Source organism: Bactrocera tryoni, chromosome 3 (genome assembly GCF_016617805.1).
Source record: "Bactrocera tryoni isolate S06 chromosome 3, CSIRO_BtryS06_freeze2, whole genome shotgun sequence".
Classification (NCBI taxonomy): domain Eukaryota; kingdom Metazoa; phylum Arthropoda; class Insecta; order Diptera; family Tephritidae; genus Bactrocera; species Bactrocera tryoni.
In genome coordinates this window covers 55,577,331-55,603,022 of record NC_052501.1, presented here as the reverse complement: position 1 = coordinate 55,603,022, position 25,692 = coordinate 55,577,331, and the positions used below count along the sequence as shown (strand labels likewise).

At 36.9% G+C, this 25,692-nt stretch overlaps 1 pseudogene; it reads right to left on the bottom strand.

The window, feature by feature from the left end:
* The window catches only part of LOC120770693, a 26,019-nt pseudogene extending 1,056 nt beyond the window's left edge, over positions 1-24,963 (bottom strand).
* Between the last annotated feature and the right edge of the window lie 729 nt (positions 24,964-25,692).

Below are 25,692 nucleotides of genomic sequence, written 5' to 3'. Positions count from 1 at the left end.
TTAAAATAGGCTGTTTTGATCTAATTTTAATATTTTTTTCTGTATTCAGATTTAAGTTGTCTACATAACTTAATTATGAATTAAGCTTTAAGTATTTAAATAAAAAAAGTACTATTTAAAAAATTAGTTTTTATGAATCTAGATAATTTTAAATTCCAATATAGACATTTCCGAGAATTAAGAGATCAACTTCATATAAATTGATAAATGGTTATAATAAATTTATTTTTAACATTAATTTATAACAATTTTAAAATGTTATGTTATTACATTATATACTAATAAAATTGATAATACTGTTATTTATCTATGAATCTTAAGGCTTTTTTAATATGAATATAGATATCTATTCATTAATTAAATATTTATATACATGTATATATTTATATTAATCTTAACTTAGTATATCGTTAATTTATTTTTAATATTTATACAAATAAAATAAAATTTTCATTTTAAATAAATATATGAATAAAATATTTATAAATAAATTTAATATTTATTAATATTAATTAGATTTATTAAAAAAAGTTAGATTAGATTTAAATATTAATTAAGTTACTAATAATAAATATGATTTGTTTTATTATTTAATTTAATTATTATTTCAATTTATACATTTATTTTTTTTTATTTCTTATATTTAATAATAATTATTTATAAATAAGACCCTCTCGCAACAAAGTTGCTAAGGAGAGTATTATAGTTTTGTTCATATAACGGTTATTTGTAAGTCCTAAAACTAAAAGAGTCAGATATAGGGTTATATATACCAAAGTGATCAGAGTGACGAGTAGACTTGAGATCCGGATGTCTGTCTGTCCGTCCGTCCGTCTGTCCGCCCGTGCAAGCTATTACTTGAGTAAAAATTGAGATATCATGATGAAACTTGGTACACGTATTTCTTGGCTCCATAAGAAGGTTAAGTTCGAAGATGGGCAAAATCGGCGCACTGCCACGCCCACAAAATGGCAAAAACCGAAAACCTATAAAGTGTCATAACTAAGCCATAAATAAAGATATTATAGTGAAATTTGGCACAAAGGATCGCAATAGGGAGTGGCATATTTGGTTGTAAATTTGTTCGAAAAGTGGGAGTGGCCCCGCCCCCTACTAAGTTTTTTGTACATATCTCGGAAACTTCTATAGCTATGTCAACCAAACTCTATAGAGTCGTTTCCTTCAGGCATTTCCATATACAGTTCAAAAATGGAAGAAATCGGATAATAACCACGCCCACCTCCCATACAAAGGTTATGTTGAAAATCACTAAAAGTGCGTTAACCGACTAACAAAAAACGTCAGAAACACTATATTTTACGGAAGAAATGGCAGAAGAAAGCTTTTTTTAAAAATTGAAAATGGGCGTGGCGTCGCCCACTTATGGACCAAAACCCATATCTCAGGAACTGCTAATCTAATTAAATTTACAGCAACATAAAAAAATATGTAAATGACGGATAATGAAATCTCGATTATCACATAATTTCTATAAAACAAAAAATGTCAAGAAAACAGGCCAGAATACCCTACTGACCCCTTAAAGAATATTCTAGCTGCTCCTTGCTTACACTCCGTATCCCTTGCCGCGTATTTCTTTTCTATCATAGGCTACCATAGAAATATACCGTACGGTGTAATCGGCTTAACAACTATTTATTCAACATTTGCAATTAGAATGCACATTAAATACCCGTTCGAATTATCTGTTCTTTATTGAAGTATTATATGTACATATAAATGAAATATGCAGTTAACGTTATCGGAATCAGAACAAAATACTCGATTATTATAGGAATAAATTATTAATATACAAGTAGTACATAAAATAAGTTTAATCCAGTTTTTGAAAAAGAGTATTGGAAACAAAATGAAATGTTCAATTTCGGGGCACCGAAACTATTTAATAATGATATTGTAGATAATATTTCGAAAAACCGAAAATTTCTGAGCGCAATATTAGTGAGTGAGATTTTTATAAGTATAATTTATACGTCTCATATGTATAGTATATTATTTATCTTATCTTCTTATATATAAAAATGGATCGCAAAACGTGTTGGTAAGCGCATATCTCAAAAACGCCTGGAACAGTTTTGCCAATTTTTTGGTTTTTACGGCAAGAAAAATTCGAATAATTGCCGGAAAACCCCCAAAAAGAGCCCCTTTCTTTTTCCCAAACAGACGAATGAATGTTTGTTTGTTAGTAACGCTAAGAGAACGGCTACACCAATCTTGATGAAAATTTCAGAGGATGTTCGTTGTGGATCGAGGAAGGTTTAGAAATGAAAACACATTATACTTTTCATGAGGAAAAGTCGGAAAATTGGATAGTTCCAAAAAGTAACTTTTTTCTATACAATTTTTTTTTTTAATATTTGTTTATTTTGTTTTTCAATATTTTGATTTGTAAATTATTTGAATCGTTCAATTTCGTTCGCTTGCTTTTTTATTCCGGCTATTCAAAAGAAAAATTATTGAAAATTATTCAGTGAAAACTGTACGTGTGTTTCACACAAAGAGCCATTTGCCATTAAAGTATGGCAGCCCAATGCAAAGCAAGGCAAGAAGTACTTCCAGGATGCGGTGACACACGTATATGTGGTGCTATTAGATGGTAGATGTACTCTGTTGAATGGCAAAAGAGAGGTTTGGCGCACATACACTTTCTTCTTTGGATTGTGGTTACACCAGATTAAATTGATGAAATCATTTCTGCGGAAATTCCTGATGCAGAGAAAAATCCAGTATTAAACGAAGTGGCGAAAACTAATATGGTTTCTGGACTTTGCGGACACTACAATCCCACTTCGGTTTGTATGTCTGACAATAAATGCACGAAACACTATCCACTTGCTTTTCTTTCGGAAACACAAACTGGAAATGAGGGGTATCCACTCTATCAGCGTTGCTCACCAGTCGACAATGGTAGAACATATAGCATTCAATTTAGAGGCATGAATATTGAAGTTAACAACACAACAAAGTTGACAACACATGGACCGTACTATATAAACATTATTGTCCAATTCACATTAAAAATTCATATCATTGTTGAGCATTGAAATTTGGTGTAATCGATCAAATACGTTTGTAATAACGTCACCAAAAGAAGCAATATGGCGGTTACTGGCCTTGAACGATACGGTCGATACGTGAACTGCAATAAAGCGCTTTGTGGGATATTTATTTTGGCAATTCATGAACATTTACTGTTTTGCGTCTCGCAGTTAATTTGGAAAATGGCCAAGGACTGCATTTCAACCCAGAGAATACAGTACAGCCAGTGGAAATACCGCTAGCAACAAAACTAACATTTACGAGTTTTTTCACAACATTCGACAGTGATCCGTTTGCGAGAACATTGCTTTATTCGGAAATGCCTTGATATTATATGTACATGGAATGCATCGTCAATTCAAATAGTTACGCAGAAAGCAAGGCCAACCGGTAGATGGCCATCCAGGTGTGTTCTCAACTAACGCATGAGGACAAATTAACACAATCCACCGGAAAAACGACGATTGCTGCTACCTTCATTTGAGTAATTGCGTAGTGTGAATGGTACGGTGTATGCAACTTTTTGAGAAGCAAGCCAGAAATTACAATTAGTGGAACATGATAATCACTGGAATCAAACGATGGACGATGCGATAGCTACTTCGAATGCAAATGAAGTTCGCACACTTTTCGCGATGATCATTTCGGCATATCACCTTAAAAATCCGCGTCAATTATGGGATACGAACAAAAATGAGATTGCCGAAGACATTTTACATCGAATTCGCTAAAAATTGGAAATGGGTCAATTCCGGTTGATACTTCCTGTGGTTTGATGTCAATTTCATCTACCGATTATCATTTCACGAAAGAATGTTCAGACAATGGCTAAATTATCGTAGCTAAGATTCCTTGAGTGCACGGGCAAATGCGAAGCCGTGATTTTTAAATTAAAACGTATTCCGTTTCCAGTGAAAATTGCATTTGAGATGACAATCAACAGGACAAGGATAATCGCATAGTGTGTGGCATAAATTTGAAAATGCCATGTTTTTCACACGGCCAGATATACGTGGCGTGCTCACGAGTTGGAAAACTATCTTTTCTGTACATTTACGCACCGGAACAGAAACCAAAAAATGTTGTTTATCAAGCTGCGTTACATTGAAAAAAAAAATGTGGAGAAATCGCAAATAAATGATTTTAACCACAATATAAATCAACTTTCTTTTAATTTCAAAACACATAATTTATCGCAGGACAACGGCTGCGGGGTCAATTAGTTAAAATAATAACATAAAACCGTTAATTCCATGAACAGTGGAGACTTCTATATAAAGCATTAAAATTATGTTACGTTTTCGAGATATAAAGATTATTTAATAAAGTTATCCGGTTATAAGTTAATTGAGTTATTTTAACACGTATTAATACTATTTTGACAGAAAGTCACATTAATTTTTCGGGATCTCCAAATTTTCTGAATGCAATATTTGGGAATATCAATTCAACTATTTTTTTTGTTTTTTTTTTTTTTTAACTCCATGCAGTAGTCTATATAAACATATAAGGAAGTACTTACTTATACATATGTAAGAGCACCAGCCAATTAACGGTAAAGTACAAATAATAAAGAAGCTGAAATTTATGTTTGGACATGTGCGGTAAGTGCTGCGTTATGGTGGTAATAAAATATTTTCAATTTACGCTTTATTAACATAAGTAGACAGTCACTAAAGCAGGATTAGGTGGTGTTTGTATTATGTTATATTTAAACAAATTGAAGGAACCTCCACTTTCGCTAACAAATAAAAATACTGACTGGGAATACTTTAAGCAAATGCTATAAAATGTTGATAGTCACGTGAAAATAAGTTGTAAATCCGAGCTAGATAACGAAATCATGAATTTGACAAATACAATTCAATATGCAGCCTGGAGTAGTACACCAATTAAAAGAAACCAGACCAGACATGGGCCAAGAGCGATATATAGAGAGCAAATGTTTTTTCGGCATACCTTGAAGGTGTCTTCAAACCATATGACACATCTAATGCAGCAGAAATGTCCATACTTACGAGAATTATACCGAAATTCCTCTAATAACTAATGATGAGGTATGTGCAGAAATAAAAAGACTGAAGTCTAAAAAATCGTCTGCGTTTGACCTTATTACCAGTGATATACTAAAACAGCTTCCTCACAACGTTATAATTATGTAAAATTACTGCTATAATGAATGTCACTATAAATTTTCAATACGTATCTATTTATTGGAAATTGCAGAGGTGATTTTGTTCAATAAACCTGGTAAGCAGCGCATGAAAATACTTCATATCGGCCCATATCTCTCCAGCCAATACTCTCAAAACTTTTGGAAAAACTGCTTGCTGTGCGTATTAACAACATAAATGAAGAGAGGAAGCTGATGCCGGCGCATCAGTTTGGCTTTAGAAAAAATCACTCCACTATTGATCAAGTCCATAGAACAACTCGAGTCATTGAAAATGCCTCTGAAGAAAAAAGTTTGCTCGGCCGTTTTCCTCGACGTGTCTAATGCTTTGATAAAGTTTGCCATGGCGGGCTCCTAAGCAAACTTAAAATGTTTTTACCAAAAAAAATATTACAATATTTTAATATCATACCTTTCGGACTGATTTTTTCGAATTAAACATGGAGATATGCACTCCGATTTAAAGGAAATAAAGGCTGGTGTTCCTCAGGGTAGTGTGTTAGGACCCATCCTTTACCTACTCTTTACGTGCGATCTACCACATGACGACAATTGTATTACAGCAACATTTGCAGGTGATACTGCGGTTCTGTCTGTCGTGTAGCAGGTGTTCAGACCAGTTATGGGATACAACTTTGGGGCTGCTCAAGCTCTAGCATTGTTGCACAAATCCAGAAATTTCAAAGCAAAGTTTTAAGATGCGCCGTCAATGCACCTTGGTAAGTATTGTATTATACAATAAGCAAAACAAATTGTTCGTTAGTTTATTTTATGTTATCTTAAGTTACCTATTGAAATAAAAAAAAAACAAAAAAAGATATGTAAACTATTTAATCGATGAATAACGAAGCGTTGAAATGAGTGAAGTAGAAATAATGGAAGGGAATTCGCCAATGTAGGTTTTGAAATATTTTGCATTATGAACCAGGGCCTTTTCTTACAATTTAACGATGAGGAGTCCACTTTCTGATAGCTATAGAAGTCTAAAAATATCTCAAAAACATAATAAGTTATAACAATTATGAAAATTTGGTGCTTGATTAAAGATCTATAATTAAAATATGAGACTTCAAAGACTAACTTAGACCCCTTAAAGTATATTTAACGATTTTTGAGTTTTTCAGGTCAATGTTGGATAGGTAAAACATGGATTCAGATTTATTCCTAATCACAAGGCAGATATAAATTAAAATAGTCTTACGTACATAGGTTAATTTGTAGTACTTTTGGGTTGTTCTTCAAGAACCTATTGGAACCTTTTCTAACATTTCAATTCCATTTAAATTGAACCATATTTGTGGTAACTACAATTAATACAAAACGAAAACGAAATTAGTCTTAAATTAAAATAATAAAGAAATTATCAATTATACCGACAATATTCAATTTTTAAAAGACGATATTTTCAAGTATTGTATTCAAATTTCGATTGCTTCATTCTTCAGTTCCATTTCTGTGCCTAACAAGTTTATCGTCATCCGTAATCATTTTTCGATTCCGCCTAACTTACCAGCTTTCTTACATATAAAAATAGAACCAGTCATATATATAGGTATATATAATATTTACATACATACGCACATATATATCTCGACTTGTCCTGAGTGCACTTCACCATATTCAAACTAATCAAACTTTGCCTTCATGTAAATTTATATAACTATATTTTTCTGCAATTATTGAAATAAAATTCAATTAGCATTCGCGTTTGCCTTCCATCAGGTTATACTTATCTTAATATTTATGTCGCTTTTCGAAGTCAATACTACGGAAGCTCGTCTCACTCATTTCCAATGATTGTTTTGAGCAAGAAGGAAATTATTTTCAAGTAAGTCAGGCAGCGAAAGGCGTCTTCAATGCGAATGAAAACATACACGTGTTTTTGTATTTGTTTCCTTACAATAGCATGATAAAGAATATTACATGTGGTTTCTTTACTTTGCTGAAGGCATATGTATATAAATTTTATATTCGTAAACGAATCACTTTTCAGACAATTTCTGTCAAAAAAAAATAATAGAAGTCGTGAATAATATTGAAATAAAGGAGATGGTACACATTTATGTGTGTTTGTGTAAAGGACTTTATTCATGTTCGTTTCGAGCGATTTTATTACTACATTTTTGGTTTTTGTACAGTGCGTACTTGTTTTATCTTACTTTTAATTCCTTTGTTAGAGAAATATGCTTTTAATTAAAACTTATTTCAGTATACTTACCATAGCTTTTCAACCCTGAGTAAAATTGTTATGAAATATTATTTAAATGTTTTTTTTTTTATTTTATGCCCTTTACCAAGCAGAAAAGTATCAATTTTTTTGGATTTCATTGACATTTCGGCATTTCAAATCGATCATATGAAAAAACTGAAACACCAAATCACCTTGAGCACATACATACTTATATTGAGCTGCAAAAGGTACTATATGACAATAAGTATGCCAAATAATATATAATATAGAAAATCAATCCACTTTATTTAATCCATTCTATAGATATGTTTTTGGAATGTGAATATTCCAGATTAGTTCAAGTTATTTATATATATATTTTATATTTCCAATATTTCGTTCTGTTAAAGCAAGACAAAAGGTTAACCTCCGGCTGCACCGAAGCTATAATGTTTTTCACAATTAATTTTTTTAATCATATACTGACTTGGTCTGCTCTGCACAAAATGTTCGGAGATTGTAGCGATGCCTTTAATAACAAAAATCCACTTGTTTTTTATGATATGAACAGAACAAATTGTTAATTATGTAAAAAATGTTTTTCTTGCTATGAGGATTTTTGTTAAAAAAAGAACAGGGATATATATATTATTGTTATATTATTTAATTAACCAAAGAGAACCTTAAAATGTTACTGTCGATGTTTTTCAGCGATAATCGGTAAGCAAACTGCCATTCCACTTGCCGCTCCCTATGTTTGTCACTTACGGATCCTAAATTTTTGGGGAAAAAATCCAGATGGGAGTCCAGAAAGAGAATTTTAAGGCACATGTTGCAACACATTTTTTTATAGGCAAGATCAGTCACAGGGTCTTTGTAATTTTCAGCTTCCACATCTCCAAGAAAATGTTTAACAACGCTTTTAAAGGCACTCCAGGCTCGTATTTCAGTTTCATTGAGAATTTCCTCAAATGCTTTATTTTTCATTCGTTCTCATATTTGAAGACCCACAAATATGCCCTCCTTATTTTTTCTTTACTGACTCTTGGAATTTTTTTCAGACAAAAGAACCCTCTTCTATTTCTGTCCATTGCCTTAACAAAATTTTTCATTAGACCCAATTTAATATGCAAGGGTGGTAACGTTTTTCTTTTGTCCCGGAGTGAGTGCCTGACGTACTGGCCACTGCTTCTGTACATAATGATAGCCTCACACACGGCTTTTCCATTCGCAAAGGAAGCAACAATATTTCGTGTATCCAAGTAGCATTTGGAGGATGGAGTCATGTGTAGAAGTTCAGGCAAGTGAGGAAAGTTCTCTGATCGTTATTCACTTGGGAGTGGCCAGAAACGATTCTTTTACATATGACTCAATCAGCTCACGACTTCCGGTCTTTGACCAAGTATCCTCTGGGTAGCCTAAAACATCCGTTTGAAGGCAAGCTAAAGTGAGAAGGCGAAACATCCCCTCCGCAGGGTTGTGCGCTGGGTTTGGGACTCGCCACGTAAAAAAAACACCCCCAATGAAAAAAAGCAACAAGCCTCGGATGAGACCCCCCTTTTGATAACGACCATGGCAAACGTGTTAAGGACTACGATATCAGGGCATGCACCTGGAGTGTCCGGACCCTTAATTAGGAAGGTGCCGCTGCCCAGCTGATTGATGTCCTCGCGAAAATAAAGGCTGATATCACCGCCGTCCAAGAAATGCGATGGACGGGACAAGGGCAGAGAGGAGTAGGTCCTTGTGGCTTTACTACAGTGGTCATATAACGGAGCGCAAGTTTGGTGTGGGATTCGTGGTGGGAGAGAGACTCCGTCGCCGAGTACTATCATTCACTCCGGTGAATGAACGTCTAGCCATAATCCGCATCAAAGCAATATTCTTCAACATATCGCTTATTTGCGCCCACGCCCCGGCAGAAGAGAAGGACGATGTGACCAAAGATACCTTCTATGAGCGCTTTCAGCGCACTTATGAGTGCTGCCCCCAATATCGTGCATGGCGACTTTAACGCCGAGGTGGGCAAAGAAGGTATCGTTGGCACTAAGGTCGGTAAATTCGGCCTCCACGACGAAACATCCCCAAATGGGTTGAGGCTGATCGACTTCGCCGGGACCCGAAATATGGTATTCTGTAGTACTAGATTCCAGCACAAGAAAATTCACCAAGCTACCTGGCTGTCTCCGGATCGAAAAGCCACCAACCAGATCGATTATGTTATGATAGACGGAAGACACGTCTCCAGTGTTTTACATGTGCGTACGCTCCGAGGTCCTAACATCGACTCGGACCACTATCTTGTTGCAGCCAAGATTCGCACCCGCCTCTGTGCAGCAAAAGACGCACGTCAAAAAACACAAGGAAGGTTCGACGTCGAGAAGCTGCAATCACAACAGACAGCATATAAAGGAGCGCACTCCTACTCTCTGCGATCACTCGTCAACAACTCCGTATAAGGGAACTATGGGACGGCATTTCAAACTCCTTACGTACAGCTTCAACCGAAATCATTGGTTTTCGGAAAACGCAAAAGAACAGGTGGTACGACGAGGAGTGCCGTGTCGCAGCGGAGAGAAAACAGACTGCCTACCTCGCAACGTTACGATCGACCACAACACGTGCGGGATGGGATAGATATCGAGAGTTGAAGAGGGAAGCGAGACGCATTTGCAGACAGAAAAAGAAAGAGGCCGAAATACGTGAGTACGAAGAGCTTGATAAGTTGGCCGACAGGGGTAATTCTCGAAAATTCTACGACAAATTGCGGCGGCTAACATGTGGTTTCAAGACCGGAGCATACTCTTGTAGAACCCCCAAAGGCGATCTAGTCACCGATGCCCAGAGCATACTTAAATTATGGAGGGAACACTTTTCCAGCCTGCTGAATGGCAGTGAACGTACAACACCAGGAGAAGGCGAACCCGATTCCCCAATCGATGACGATGGAACAGACGTTCCATTGCCCGACCATGAAGACGTTCGAATACTCGTAGCAATTACCCGCCTGAAGAACAACAAAGCGGCGAGTCTCGATGGATTGCCGGCCGAGCTATTCAAACGCCGCTTAGACGAACTGATAAGGAGAATGCATCAGCTTCTTTGTAAAATATGGTCGGACGAAAGCATGCCCAACGATTGGAATTTATGTGTCCTGTGCCCAATCCATAAAAAGGAGACCCCACAATCTTCGCCAACTACCGTGGGATAAGCCTCCTCAACATCGCATATAAGGTTCTATCGAGCGAATTATGTGAAAAAATAAAGCCCACCGTCATTGAAGCTTACCAGTGTGGCTTGAGACCTGGAAAATCAACAACCGACCAGATATTCACCATGCGCCAAGTCCTGGAAAAGACCCGTGAAAGGAGAATCGACACACACCACCCCTTCGTCGATTTCAAAGCTGCTTTCAACAGCATGAAAAGAAGTTGCCTTTATGTCGCGATGTCTGAATTTGGTATCCCCGTAAAACTAAAACGGCTGTGTAAGCTGACGGTGAGCAACACCAAAAGCTCCGTCAGAATCGGAAGGACCTCTCGGAGCCGTTCGATACCAAACGAGGTTTCCGACAAGGCGACTCACTATCGTGCGACTTCTTCAACCTGCTGCTGGAGAAAATAATTCGAGCTGCAGAACTTAATCGAGCAGGTACAATCTTTTATAAGAGTGTACAGCTGCTGGCGTATGCCGATGATATTGATGTCATCGGCCTCAACACCCGCGCCGTTAGTTCTGCTCTCTCCAGAATGGATAAGGAAGCACAGAAAATGGGTCTGGCAGTGAACGAGGGCAAGACAAAATATCTCCTGTCATCAAACAAACAGTCGTCGCACTCGCGACTTGGCTCTCACGTCACTGTTGATAGTCATAACTATGAAGTTGTAGATAATTTCGTCTATCTTGGAACCAGCATAAACACCACCAACAATGTAAGCCTAGAAATCTAACGCAGGATTGCTCTTGCCAAAAGGTGCTACTTCGGACTGAGTGGGCAATTGAGAAGCAAAGTCCTCTCTCGACAAACAAAAACCAAATTCTAGAAGTCAGTCATAATTCCCGTCCTGCTATATGGTGCAGAGGCTTGGGCGATGTAAACAACTGATGAGTCGACGTTGCGAGTTTTCGAGAGAAAAGTTCTGCGAAAGATTTATGGTCCTTTGCGCATTGGCCACGGCGAAAATCGCATTCGATGGAACGATGAGCTGTACGAGATATACGACGACATTGACATAGTTCAGCGAATAGAAAGACAGCGGCTACCCTGGCTAGGCCATGTTGTCCGAATGGATGAAAACAGTCCAGCTCTGAAAGTATTCGACGCAGTACCCGCCGGGGGAAGCAGAGGAAGAGGAAGACCTCCACTCCGTTGGAAGCACCAAGTGGAGAAGGACCTGGCTTCGCTTGGTATATCCAATTGGCGCCACGTAGCGAAAAGAAGAAACGACTGGTGCGCTGTTGTTAACTCGGCCATAATCGCGTAAGTGGTGTCTACGCCAATAAAGAAGAAGAAGAAGAATTCCTAACTACTTTATTTAAAAAACATGTAGCATATGCAGTTGACCCAGCGATGCTCCAATTTCTTAACCTCGTCACGGAAGGTGGAAGTCAGGGGTTGAGATAGTAAGTGAAGAAAACTGCATCCGCACCAATAAGTCTACAAAATGACGCTTTGACCGTTTTTTCCTTCTAGTGATAATCATGAAGATTACATCTTTGGAGTCAGAGAACATATTTTCTACCATAGTTCTGCCCGACAGCACAGTCTTCGCCATTTGCATAGCAAATTCGCAGAGTGAACTTTATAACCATAAATATAGTGACAGACTACTGTTTAAGTTTTTTGTAGTAATTTACGGCGCACCTGACAGAGGCTCGATTTGTCTTCCAGATTGAGTTACCGCCCGAAGGAAGATATAAGGACATCTCAAGCCAATTTATGGAGCCTAAAGTTCTCTAAAAAGCCAATTTATAACTAACAAACGTAAATGACTAAAACGAAAATAAGAATACTTTAAGTTGCGTAGGAAACTCGCGTTTAAGATGGCAAACGTCAAATGTCCTCATTGAGGTGTTTAAGAACTCTGAGCTTAATTTAACCTAAAATCGGTCCTATTTGCATTTCTTATCTTTGTTGCTGCATTTCGTATTTTATAATTAGTGCGTTAAACAGAATTGAATTCTCATTACACCAAAATAATTTCCGGTCAATGCGAAAATTTTGAAATTATACCCTTTTTTTTAAATAAGTAGTGTTCAAAGCTAGTTAATGGCAACTCTTTTGAAAGTTAAACATATTGTTTAACCCAAGAAGTAAAAGGATTTTCCAAGTTCAAAATGCCTTACGCAACTTCTACGTAAATGAACTAACCTTGATATTCCACCTGAAGTAATTAAAGAAATATATTATTTATTTATTTATTTTAATATGACCTGTAAATAAATTTACAGACATACTAGAAAAAAAAGAAGTGGCTGCTTAGGCCTTCGTCCCATTTTGTATAGATACATATTAATTTACTTATATGAACATTTCAACCCTAAATTAATTTTAATAGTAAAGGAGGTAGACGTTTTCTTTAATTTTCGTAGTCCAGTGTTGCTTTAGCGGTATGCAAATCAACATTTTGCGATGTGTCATTGTAGCAGTTTATTAGGTGTTGAATGGTCAGGGTATCATTGCAGTTCATGCAAAGTGGTGGTGATTCTTTTGAAAGTAGATATCCGTGCGTTAGTTTTGTATGGCCGAGTTTAAGTCTCATCAAAACAAGTTGCTGCTGTTTTGTCTTAAAATTAGATTTGCTGCCATGTTGTTGAGATAACTGATGCATAGTTTTATAATGAGCATTAATTTTGTTTTCATAATTTGAGACACGTTGTTTTTTAATGAAGTTAAATTCTTCATTCTTCCTCTTCTTCCTTTTAATATCCTTTTCGGTGTAGTTGTTTATTAAAAAAGTAGGATGAGTGTGTGCGCCTTTTACTAATTGATCGGCATTTTCATTACCCGTAATGATTACATGCGCTTGCGTGTATAAAATTTTTATGTTTTTGCCTCGTATAAGAGTCTCTTTGACCCTACGTGTGAGAATATCGCTAATATTTATACATAAATATCGGTGCATATTATTAGATTGCAGCCTTTGGGTTTTAGTTTCGCAGCTTCTTCAATTGCTGTAATTTCCGAAGTGAATATAGCGGTGTAAAAAAAAAGTGTCGCGAGTGCCGCTAAAAAGTGCTGGAAAAGAAGTATAAACCCGTTAAGAAAAAAAGCCGTAAAAACAAAAACCGGCAATTTCGGCCGTTAAACACAACAGGTAACCATAACGCGATTTTGGGGTAAGATCACATCGGTACCGAACGGTCAACACCATCGCCCCACTGCTGCCGCGTCAACGCCGACTTTCTCGCCGCTGACCCCGCAACCGTTGTCCTACGTGAAATTATGTGTTTTGAAATGAAAAGAAAGTTAAATTTATCATTTAATTTTTGTTTTTTTTTTTTCAAAGTAACGCAGCTTGATAAACAACATTTTTTGGTTTCTGTTCCGGTGTACAGAAAAGATGGTTTTCGAACTCGTGAGCACGCCACGGCCGTGTGTAAAACATAACATTTCCAAATTTATGCCTCACACTATGCGACTATCTTTAGGTGATTGTCATCTCACATGCAATTTTCACTGGAAACGAAATACGTTTGAACTGAAATGGGAAATCGTTAGAACTCAAAGGAATTCGTAGAATCAAACATTCTGCCCCTTGGATTCGATAGGTGCGTCACAATCAGTTGGATTCCATTACACAGTTTCGTGGCATGATGATTGCGAAACATAATAACGACCGATCCTACTTTGAGACGCAAATGATGCGGTAGCAAACCAAGCCTGTCCAAAGAATTTAGAAATACCACTGGATAATTCACGGCGCCGTCTTCATTGTCAAGACGATCGATCGATTTGTATGAGCGCAAGTCTCCCGGAATTTGACTTTGAATCTTCCAGTTTAAGTCAACAACATTGGTATTTTTGGCAGCTAACATTGCGCGTGCACTTAAGGAATCGTAGTTACCTTTCGTGAATTGAGAAAGGGAAGATGGAATTGATATCGAACCACCGGAAGTATCAACCAAAATTCTACCATTTCCAATTTTTAGCGAAGGCCATGTAAAATGTCTTCGGTAATGTCTTTTTTGTTCGTATCCCATAATTGACGCGGATTTGAAGGCTGATATGTCGAAATGATTATCGCGAAAAGTGTGCGAACTTCATTTTCATTCCAGTGATTAACGTGTTCCAGCAATTGTAATTGCTGGCTTACTTCTCCAAACCTTGCACACACCGTACCATTCACAGTACCCAATGACTCAAATAAAGTTGAACCGGGTACATTAATCAATAGCAACCGAAGGTAGAAACAGTCGTCGTTTTTCGGGTGGATTGTGTAAATTCGTCCTAATGCATTAGTTGAGAACAAATCAGGATTTCAATCTAGTGGTTGGCCTTGCTTTCTGCGCAACTATTTCTTCGACGATGCATACCATGTATAATATCAGGGTATTTCCGAATAGAGCAACGTTCTCGTAAACGGATCACTGACGAAAGTTGAGAAAAAACTCGTCAATGTTAATTTTGTTGCTGGCGGTGTTTCCACTGGCTGTACTGTATTCTTTGAGTTGAAATACACATTAACATAAACACATAAATAGCATGGTTTGAATTTGGTTAGCATTTTCATTAATGTTTAAAATGAAAAAAGTTGTTGTAGTGACATAACTACAAAGTTGGACATATGCTACCGCGGAATTTTTTGTAGACATTATGATGTTCTTCAATATTGTTGTACATTAAGACTCATTTTTCTACACCTTCGGTTACATTGTTCAAATTTTACCAAGGATCCCTAATTTTTTTCAAAATGAAATGTAGCCTATTTCAAATTGGATGAATGTAGCATTCTATTGGTGAAAGAATTTTTTAAATCGGCCCAGTACTTTTTGAGCCTATTCATTACAAACATACAAACATACAAAAATAGGTACAAATCTTTCCTCTTTATAATATTATTGTAGATAATATTCACATAAGTACGTATATGTACATATTCATCTATGCATCTAAGTGAAAGGAGGATTGTGGAATTTGGGGTAGCATTCTTAATTATACATTAAGGTTTGACATTTTTATATATTGCAAACCAAAAAATTTTAAAATAAATAAAGCTTCTCAGCAAAATTTTCTCGTTAAGAAAACAAAAAACATTTTCAAAAACCTTTATGTGCTATTGCTCATTTTTCATACCTTATTGGCTTTCGTATACTTGGAAATCGATATTCTTTCGTATATTTGGGAATCGATATACATATATATTTTTTCGGTTTCCTAATCGATTCCCAATAGATCTGTCGCCAACCTTTATCATTTTTTTTCGGAAATTTAATTTAAACAAGCAAACTGATCAAGCCAAAGCCAACTATCGCCAACCTCTCTCCTAGTGAGAAGTTGATCGACTTAAAGTCATTAAAGCGTCAAAGGACGATGGCGAAAAGTAGCATTTTGCTCATAAACACGGGTCTTCTAGAAAAGACTATGTCATTAGATTCAAGCGAATAGGAATGTCGTCTTGATATACTAAACTCACATAGTGAAAAATTGATGAAACGTCAATGTAAAACTGAAGAGATTGATGAAAACGACATGGCCCAAGAGGAGTTAGAGGACATAATTGTAGAAAAAAAATTATAATTGAAACAATTTTGGCCAAAAAAAGAACGCCTATTGCTGAAACATCATTCGTAACGTCTCACAGCTCCCAAAAATGAATTCGCCGAAATTCAAGGGAGAATACTCGGAATTTAAAAATTTCATGAATTTTTTGAGAGTTTGATTTACAATGATCCAAACATCCCAGATATTGAAAAATTTAACCATCTGGTTAATTGTCTATCTGGACACGGTAAAAGAATTTCAAATGTCGGATGAAAACTATCCGAAGGCGTTGGCAAGTCTCAGAAAGGTTTACGACAATAAATGTTTAATTTTTTTAATACAATTTCAAAACTTTTTGAGCTACCAACTATCCCGAAGCCAGCTGGATTACGACAAGCTACCATTTGGGAAGGATTGTGAAGCTACCTTAAATAGACGTTACCAGCACCTATCAGCTGTAGGAGCATCATCTTCGAAGACGAGACCCATAGCAGCAGCCAGCGCGAACCACGTGAAGCAGTCTCACATAAATGGGATGAAGTCCGCTTTAGTTGCAGCGAATGCAAAGCAGCCGACATGCAAGCAGAGTAAATCGAAGTGCTATTTAACAGCTTGCCCCATTTTTTAAACTCTCTCTGTTCAACAGAGATTTGAGTTTATCAAATCGGTGACCTTATGCATAAATTGTTTGCGTAAGGGACATACGGTATTCAAATGCAAAGCGGTTCGATGTCACGTTTGTAATCTGCCCCACCACACATTACTGCAGCAGTATCCTGTATCCTGAACCTCATCCGCAACCAACAACAACTACACACGCAATGCATATAATAAGTGTGGCTGATCGGGTAATGTTGGCAACAGCAGTTATTCTTGTGGAGAATACCTGCCCGCAAGAGCCTTGTTGGACTCAGGTTCACAAGTCAACTTCATGACGGAGGATTTGGCCCAAAAACTGCGGATATTAATAAAGGTTGTTGCAGTTCTGCGTCACTTTTTCCTTACCTCGGGTGGGGGGCAATAAGTAATAGCTAACGGCTCCTTTATTTGAAATATTCCTTTTTAAGTTTTCTTTTATCCCTTACCACTGGTGGGGGGAAGTAAAATATGTAAATAAAAAGAATCTTTTCAATTGAGATTGTCTTTCAAATCTGATTTTTATTTAGTATTTTCCTTGCTTATGTACAAATTTTAAAACTATCTTGAATAACTAAATATATATGTATGTATGTATGTTTATATGTATTGCAGTATATTGTTTATTGCTGCTTGACATGGGGTTGTTTTGATACATTTTAATACATGTGTGTGTGTGTCTAAGGCACGTGAGATTTTTGATGAAGAATACAATAACCACCATAAGGGTTGTTTTTCTGTATTGTATTCTTATTACATATTTATACTCTCGCAACAATGTTGCTAACGAGAGTATTATAGTTTTGTTCACATAACGGTTGTTTGTAAGTCCTGAAACTAAAAGAGTCAGATATAGGGTTATATATACCAAAGTGATCAGGGTGACGAGTAGAGTTGAAATCCGGATCTCTGTCTGTCCGTCCGTTCGTATGTCCGTGCAAGCTGTAACTTGAGTAAAAATTGAGATATCATGATGAAACTTGGTACACGTATTTGTTGGCTTCATAAGAAGGATAAGTTCGAAAACCTATAAAGTGTCATCACTCAGCCAAAGATAAAGATATTAAAGTGAAATTTGGCACAAAGGATCGCATTAGGGAGGGGCATATTTGGACGCAATTGTTTTGGAAAAGTGGGCGTGGCCCCGCCCCTACTAAGTTTTTTGTACATATCTCGGAAACTACTATAGCTATGTCAACCAAAGTCTATAGAGTCGTTTTCTTCGGGTGTTTCCATATACAGCTCAAAAATGGAAGAAATCGGATAATAACCACGCCCACCTCCTATACAAAGATTATGTTCAAAATCACTAAAAGTGCGTTAACCGACTAACAAAAAACGTCAGAAACACTAAATTTTACGGAAGAAGTGGCAGAAGGAAGCTGCACCCAGGCCTTTTTTTAAATTGAAAATGGGCGTGGCGTCGCCCACTTATGGACCAAGAACCATATCTCAGGAGCTACTAGACCGATTTCAATGAAATTCGGTATATAATATTTTCTTAACACCCTGATGACATGTACGAAATATGGGTGAAATCGGTTCACAACCACGCCTTCTTCAAATATAACGCTATTTTGAATTCCATCTGATGCCTTCTCTGTATAATACGAGTATAAACATTAGGAACCAATGATGATAGCGGAATAATACTTTACAAAAATACGGTATTTGAAAAATATGTAAATGACGTATTATGAAATCTCGATTATCACTTTACCATGCGAGAGTATAAAATGTTCGGTGACACCCGAACTTAGCCCTTCCTTACTTGTTTTCTTTTATTTTGCTGCATTTTTGTATGCGGTCAACTGATAGTGGACTGTATTATTATTGTTCAAGTAATTTGAACATACTGCCTAGGGCCAAAAAATGTGGTTATAATAATATAATAATTACATTTTTTTTGATTACATTATGTGTTCGTGCGATTAGAAAGATTAATCGTAATTTTGCCCTTTGGCTTGGATTTGTAGCGTACATAACATATAAAAAAAATAACAATTATTATAATAACTAATATAAGAGATATGTGTCCGCTATGATTTTTTAGATTTAAATTCTTTAAATTAAAATCATTATTACTTATTCTATTGATCTGCTCCTTAATTATTCCATGAGGTTGTAAACATCACGTAATTGACTGTCGCTTTGGTGTCGAGGAATTTGAAGTTTTGCAGGTATTTTTTCTTTAAGAGCATCAATTCTTCACTCAGTTGTAAGGGAGTTAAAAGAGCTGGATTAATTCTTCCCTGATTCAAATCGATTAGTAATTCAGTTATGGATCTTTGTGTGTTTTCAGATTCGCTCATAAGAATGATAATTTGTGTTACCAGCATTTGAAATTGTATAGCCATTTTATATCGATTAATATCTTTTATTATCTAAGAATGATACTTATTAATTTGAGTTTGAAGTTTTGTAAATTGCTCATTTACTTCATATATGCTCTTGTTGATAATATTTGCTGTCGCATTGATTACAGAAATTTGCGCCTTGAAACCTTCTTTTAAATGTTTGGTCTTGGTCATCGGCATCCATCAACCCAAATAGCATATTGTAAATGGAACCAACCCATTCCAAAGGTGCTCTTTTTTGTCTCTTGTTATATACAATCAAATTGTGATTATGCGTTATTGCTTCAACGTTACCACACGAACGCGGCCATCATTTCCTTGATGACTTTTTATAATTTTAGCAAGAGATCACTTGGCGGGTTCGTCTTTTGGTATTACCACATCGCCCACCTTAATATTGTCTGCCGGAGTTTTCCACTTGTTTCTTTGCTGAAGTGTATGAAGGTATTCATTTTTCCAACGATTCCAAAAATCTCGTTGAATTATTTGTGCTAACTTCCATTTGCTTAGTGTTGAGTAATTGACATCTGGTTCGAGAGATGGAATTGACTTTATTGGTGTTCCGATTAGAAAATGACCCGGTGTTAATGCATCTATCCCATTATCGTCGTTTATTGCATATAATGGACGCATTCCTCCGAAATGTGGGCCTGCCGGGGGAATAAAATACCAAGTTATTTGTTTGTTGGCCAAAATTACATCTGAGTTTTGCTTTATTGCTGCTGTAAACTCTTTATCAAGCCACGTATTTGCTCCAACAAAATTGGATCCATTGTCCGAGTAGATATGAAGACACTTTCCTCTTCTGCCGAAAAATCTTCTTAGCGCTGTCAAAAACGTGTCTGATGATAACTTACTGACTGCTTCAAGATGACTAGCTTTAGTTGAGAGGCATATAAAAACTGCTATGTACCCTTTGAAGGACTTTTGACCACGTTCTTTTGAGCATCTCATTTGGGATGGTCCAGCGTAATCAACTCCAGTATAAGTAAACGGACTCGACATTGATACTTTGAATTCTGATAGATCGCCCATTATTTGTTTTGCAGAGACTTATTTTTATCGTATACACTTACAACAATTTCGTATACAACTTTTTATTGCGTTTTAACTCCGATTATCCAGTATTGTCTCCTGATAATTGCTTCTGTTAACCGGTTTACATCATGTATTATTGCATGGGGTGGGTCTTTAATTATTAATGCAGTTAAAGTTGATTTATGAAGAATTATTGGGTGCTTCGAACTAAAAGGCAATACCGCGTTTGTCAGCTTACCTCCAACTCTCATAACGTCACTTTCATCTTTTAGTTTATTCCTTTTTTGAAATTTATTTTCCATACAAACAAGCCGCGCCACAGCTTGCATGCGAGAATCACCCAAAACTCTATCTTCTTTGAAAGGGATTTCTTCAATAAATCGCCCATCATCATCTTGTTTGATGGTTTCTTCAAACTGCTTTAAACATGCATCACCTTCTTTGACATTAAGGCGGGTCGATTCGGGATCTCTAATAGTGCGGAAAAGTTGCCTTAGTACTTCCTGATTCCAATGCAACTTTTTGTTTTGAGATCGGATTGCATCTTCAACCCCAACTCCGGCCTTGAAATTTCGGAAATTCGTCTAAAATCGTGAAATTGTCTACCTAGCGCCTGAAATACGCATCTCATGGCAAAATGTATAAAACAAAAGTTATTTGTCACGTCATTTGCTACCGAAATGGTATATGTGATCATGGCCGTAGGACTAACCGTTCCCGTGATACGAGCGAAAAGGCGGCGCGCCACAGCACAAGGTGAAAATTGTTGAAGCTCTCAGCTAACCTGTATTGCTCACCTAGAACCCACGGCGTGGAGGTGGCTACTCTTCGGGTTCCTCCCAAGCCCAACCCAACCAACCAACCATATGTCAGGCTTGTTTTAGTCTTAATCTGTGTCAAATTTATTGATAAAATAAGATTTTGTACTAAACTTTGGTACTTATTGCCTAGATTTCAGTGTAGAACGTATAAAATGATCACGAGATTAGGGGCCAATAACTTTAGAAGATGCCTCTGTCACCAGTTTGACGGTTCTCTCAACTGCCACGGTGTGAGAGGGGAATTCACTAAATTTCCATACCTCTGCAGTGTCTCCCGACAGCCCTTTTATGAGTTCTTCGTTAGAAACTGAACAAAGAACTGGTGGAACAGTCAAGGTAATAGTCTTCCAGTTAATCATATCGTAATAATTATTAGCTTTGAAATTCAGCTTTGGCACTTTATTACATCTAACCCTTCCATTTACAGTGTCAGACTCTGCTTCTCTGGCTGCCAGAAGACGGTCAAGGGCCAACTTTCTGACTTCTATCCGTTCCTCAGTCATCATACTAAGGAGAATGTTTTCTGGAAGAGCAAAGAAAGCATTCTGTTGAATGGATGAATCGACAACCTTGCGCAGTTTAGCAGGTAAGTATCTCGACCTTTGAATTGCAGCATAGAGATGGCGCGAGCCATCTTTGATTGAACTGTTGAATCTTATTGAGACCCACAAAGGTGAGTAAACTGTAAATATGTACTTGACCAAAATCTTTATTCCCTTTGTTGGTTTGTCAGTAGAAATGTATAATCTCAGAATTCTATTTGCTCAGGTGAGCCAGCGAGATTTGCACATGTTACCTGGATGCATCGACGCTAAATCTGAGGAACATTGACTGGAAGTAACAGCTTCTGATATTTTATAGAGATAAGCTTGGTCTGTGCTAAGTTGGGTCGGATTAATAACCTCAGAAGGTAATTGGCAGGATGGACAACTTTCAAATTTGGAAACAAGCAACTTCTCACAATCAGGGAGCAGTTTACCTATGTCGCCAGAGGATGTATTTGGACTCTTTGAGACACCATCTATGTGTTCGAAAAGAGCACGAAATGGAAGTTCGTTGAAATGTAGAAGACAAACAACCCACTGTAATGGCATACCTATTCTTTCTTCTAGTTTCCGAATGATTCCACCTTTCCAACCTGTGTTCGTGTTGGTGCCATCAGCACCGACAACTTCTAGATGTTCCACATCAACTGAATTGTCTTGTAAATGTTGCCATATAGCTTGCGTCTTATCCTCAGCTGACCCGGAAGGAGAGGTGACGTGGCCAAAGTAATGACAACCAGGTTCCGCTATAAAAGAAATATGTTCCTCTTTGCCAGTGTCGCGGTAGTACTTTTCACCTTCGCTGACTTGTGTAAGTGTATTGTCTTTGCGGCGGTCAAAATACAGCCCATATACAGAGTCAATACTTTCGGTGTTTTGGAGCTTAACTCCAACACTTTTTTTTGCCCGACTAATCTTGCATTTGTCAGTGACAAAGCTAGCCTGATCCTCTGTTATCAAACCTTCTTTTTTGGCATCCAGAAAAGCAGATGAAACAATCAAGGCCGCTGCCCTATCACTTACTCCAAATCTTTGAGCAGCTAAAGCAGTGTGTTCTAATACCAGTTTCTTTTGTTTGGTTTTAGAGGATGGAAGAGAAAATTCATCATCAGCATCGTTTTTGGAAGAATCCATGTGCAACGCACCTACATTGTTGTCGTCTGTATGAGAGTCTGGTTGATCTGAATGGTCACGTGTTCTAGCTGATACTTTTCTGGTAAGTGTTGATGTTGAATGACGTTTTGAAAGCTGTTCTTTACGTTCATTTTTCTTTGTAATCTTTTTTGTTTGAGGTAGATCAACACTTCCAATGCGACCAATCCTTCTGGTTCTCTGGTCTAAGAGAAATGGTTGTTCATTGATAGGAACTTTCCTTTCCTTTGGACAAGTGCAAGAAGAAAAATAAATGCATTTACAAGCAGCGATGTCAAATAATTTTCCGGCAGAAGAGACAAAGTCGTCTCTTTTAGAGCTCAAACCTATTGGGTTCCTTAAAAACATTTGTTTAACAGTCAGAAATTTCTTGTGGTTGTGGTGAGCATTTGTACAACTCTGGTGTGTGAAACTATCGGAATAGATGACTTTTTGAAAGTATTTTCAACCTTTTTTGCAACTATTTCTGTAACCTCTTTATTCCTAGGTTCATAGTTGTCGCCTCGGAGCCGTCCTATACGAAATCTTTCAAACTGATAACACAAAAGAACATCCTGGTAAGTAGGTAACTGGGACTCAGAGAGATTGTACGGATATATGCCAAACAGGGCATTTCTGTCTAAATTTAAATTTAGATACAGACATTTTGAGTTCTGTGTTCTGTTGAGAGAATATATGTGATAGAACTCGGCGAAATCACCGACAAGAGTGAAGGAACTCGATGAAAAAATATTTGTGTGGAGACCTATCCGAACGTGTCCTTTGGCGTAGGTGAATGAACGTGAGTGATAGCACTCGGCGAAACCAACGTCAAGAAGTGTGGCCGCAAGCCGATTTTAACCTTGTGCTGTAGCGCGCCGCATTTTCGGTCGTATCTCGGGAACGGTTCGTCCTACGGCCATGGTTACATATACCATCACATATACCACAGCAAATGTCGTGACAAATAACTTTTGTTTTATACATTTTGCCATGAGATGCGTATTTCAGGCGCTAGGTAGACAATTTCACGATTTTAGACGAATTTCCGAAATTTCAAGACCGGAGTTGGGATTGAAGATGCAATCCGATCTCAAAACAAAAAGTTGCATTGGAATCAGGAAGTACTAAGGCAACTTTTCCGCACTATTAGAAATCCTGAATCGAAAAAAGTCCGGAATCGACCCACCCTATTCGGCATTGTTTTCATCTGGTATTTCCTCCAGTTCCCAAAATCGCTCTAAGTAGGTAGTCGTGGATGTTATCTTACTGAATTTTTTTTTGATTGATGATTCCGGATAAAATCAAACCGAATTTTGTTGCTTGTCCCAGGACTCATTTACTTTTTTTGACACCGTTTTCAATGATTCGGCTAAAAATGTCTCCACCAATTACCATATCTATTCTATCTGTTCGATTAAACAATGGATCAGCAAGTGTATAATTTTTCCAATGTCATATCATATTTAAATGATTGATCTGGTTGAGTAGTGGTCAGTGATGTTAAAACTACTGCATCCACTTTTTCCACATGTTGGCATAGGAATCTTGGTGTTATTTGTACATGTACCTTGAATTTTGATTCGCCAACTACAACACCTCCCAGCCCATGGAGTTTTGTTTGGATTTTTGTTCTTGGTGCACCTAATATCTGCGAAGCTTCTTCAGATATTGATGTTATCTGAGACCCTTGGTCAATTAAAGCTCTTAACAATGTATATTCGCCATTCGCAGCTTTTGCTTTTATCTGACCTGTGGCCAGATTTACTTTTGTTGATGTTGATTTTGTAGACATTGCTGCTTTACTATCCCCAGACTCTGGATGTAGAAGTTCGTTATGACTTTTATTGCAAATTTTGCATTTAAAATTATTATCACAATTTTCGAACCAATTATGGTTGAGGCATCTATAGCAAATTTTTTTATCTTTTGCATATTTACGTCTTTCTTCTAAAGATATGTTCTTAAATTTTCGGCAATCAGTAATTATTTGACCCAATATCTTGCAATAGGTACATTTTATACTTTGCTGCCTTACGTTGAAAGACAAATGGTTTACTTTGTATGTTTACAGCTTGCGGTTTTTGTACAATTGTTGATTATCCTCTACTGCTTTTAATGTTTGGAAGTGTTGGTCCAGGAATCTTTCTTACAAACTGCTCATATAATCTGAGCCCTTCCTTGTCTAGCTTCCGTACAATGACTCGAGCTATAAATATCTTCTGTTTTAACGCCCAATGACTTTATTGCATTGAGACATTCGTTTGTAGTGTCTAGCAACTGCCTTACACTTTCGGCGTTGTCACTATTAATGACTGGCTGATCCATTATTCTGTCCCACTGTGTCGTGAACAAAATCCGTTTGTTGTCGTACCTTTCTTTAAGGATATTCCACGCTGCTTTGTAATTATCGGCTGATATCTGTAAATGCTGAATCAGACGAGCAGCTTCACCTTTCAAGCAAAGGCGGAAACGAAGCATTTTTTCAGAACTAGATATGTAATAGTTATTATTATTATTATTATTTATTGAAAAGGATAATACAATTACACCTTAACATTCTAAAAATTTTACAGCATTAGCAACTAAGGCCATCAGCTTCTTAAATATTGGTAAACGAATATACAATGGTTTCGTTTTTTAAGAGTATCAAACTTCAAAATAGATATCTAGTGTACATATAAATTTAATAAACTCTTTTATATTAGTATGTGTTACGTTTGTTAGTAATTCTGTTAAGTTTAAGTTGAGACGGTTGTGTTCCAATGATGTGCAGTTTTGTATTAGATGTTGAGTTGTGAGATTCTCGGTATTACAATATCGGCAAACTGGTGTTTGTGAGTTTTCCAATATATGTTTGTGTGTTAGTTTGGTGTGACCCAACCGAAAGCGAGTGTATACAATGCAATGTCTTCTGGATATGGTTGTAGGGAAGAGAGGCGATCTTCGTTGAGGGTTTATTATTTTGTAATAGTGGGAGTATTGGCTCCAGTGTTCATTTTCTGCCTCACGATAGGATTTTTTAGCAAAATTTTTAATGTCGTTTTTGTTGTTGGT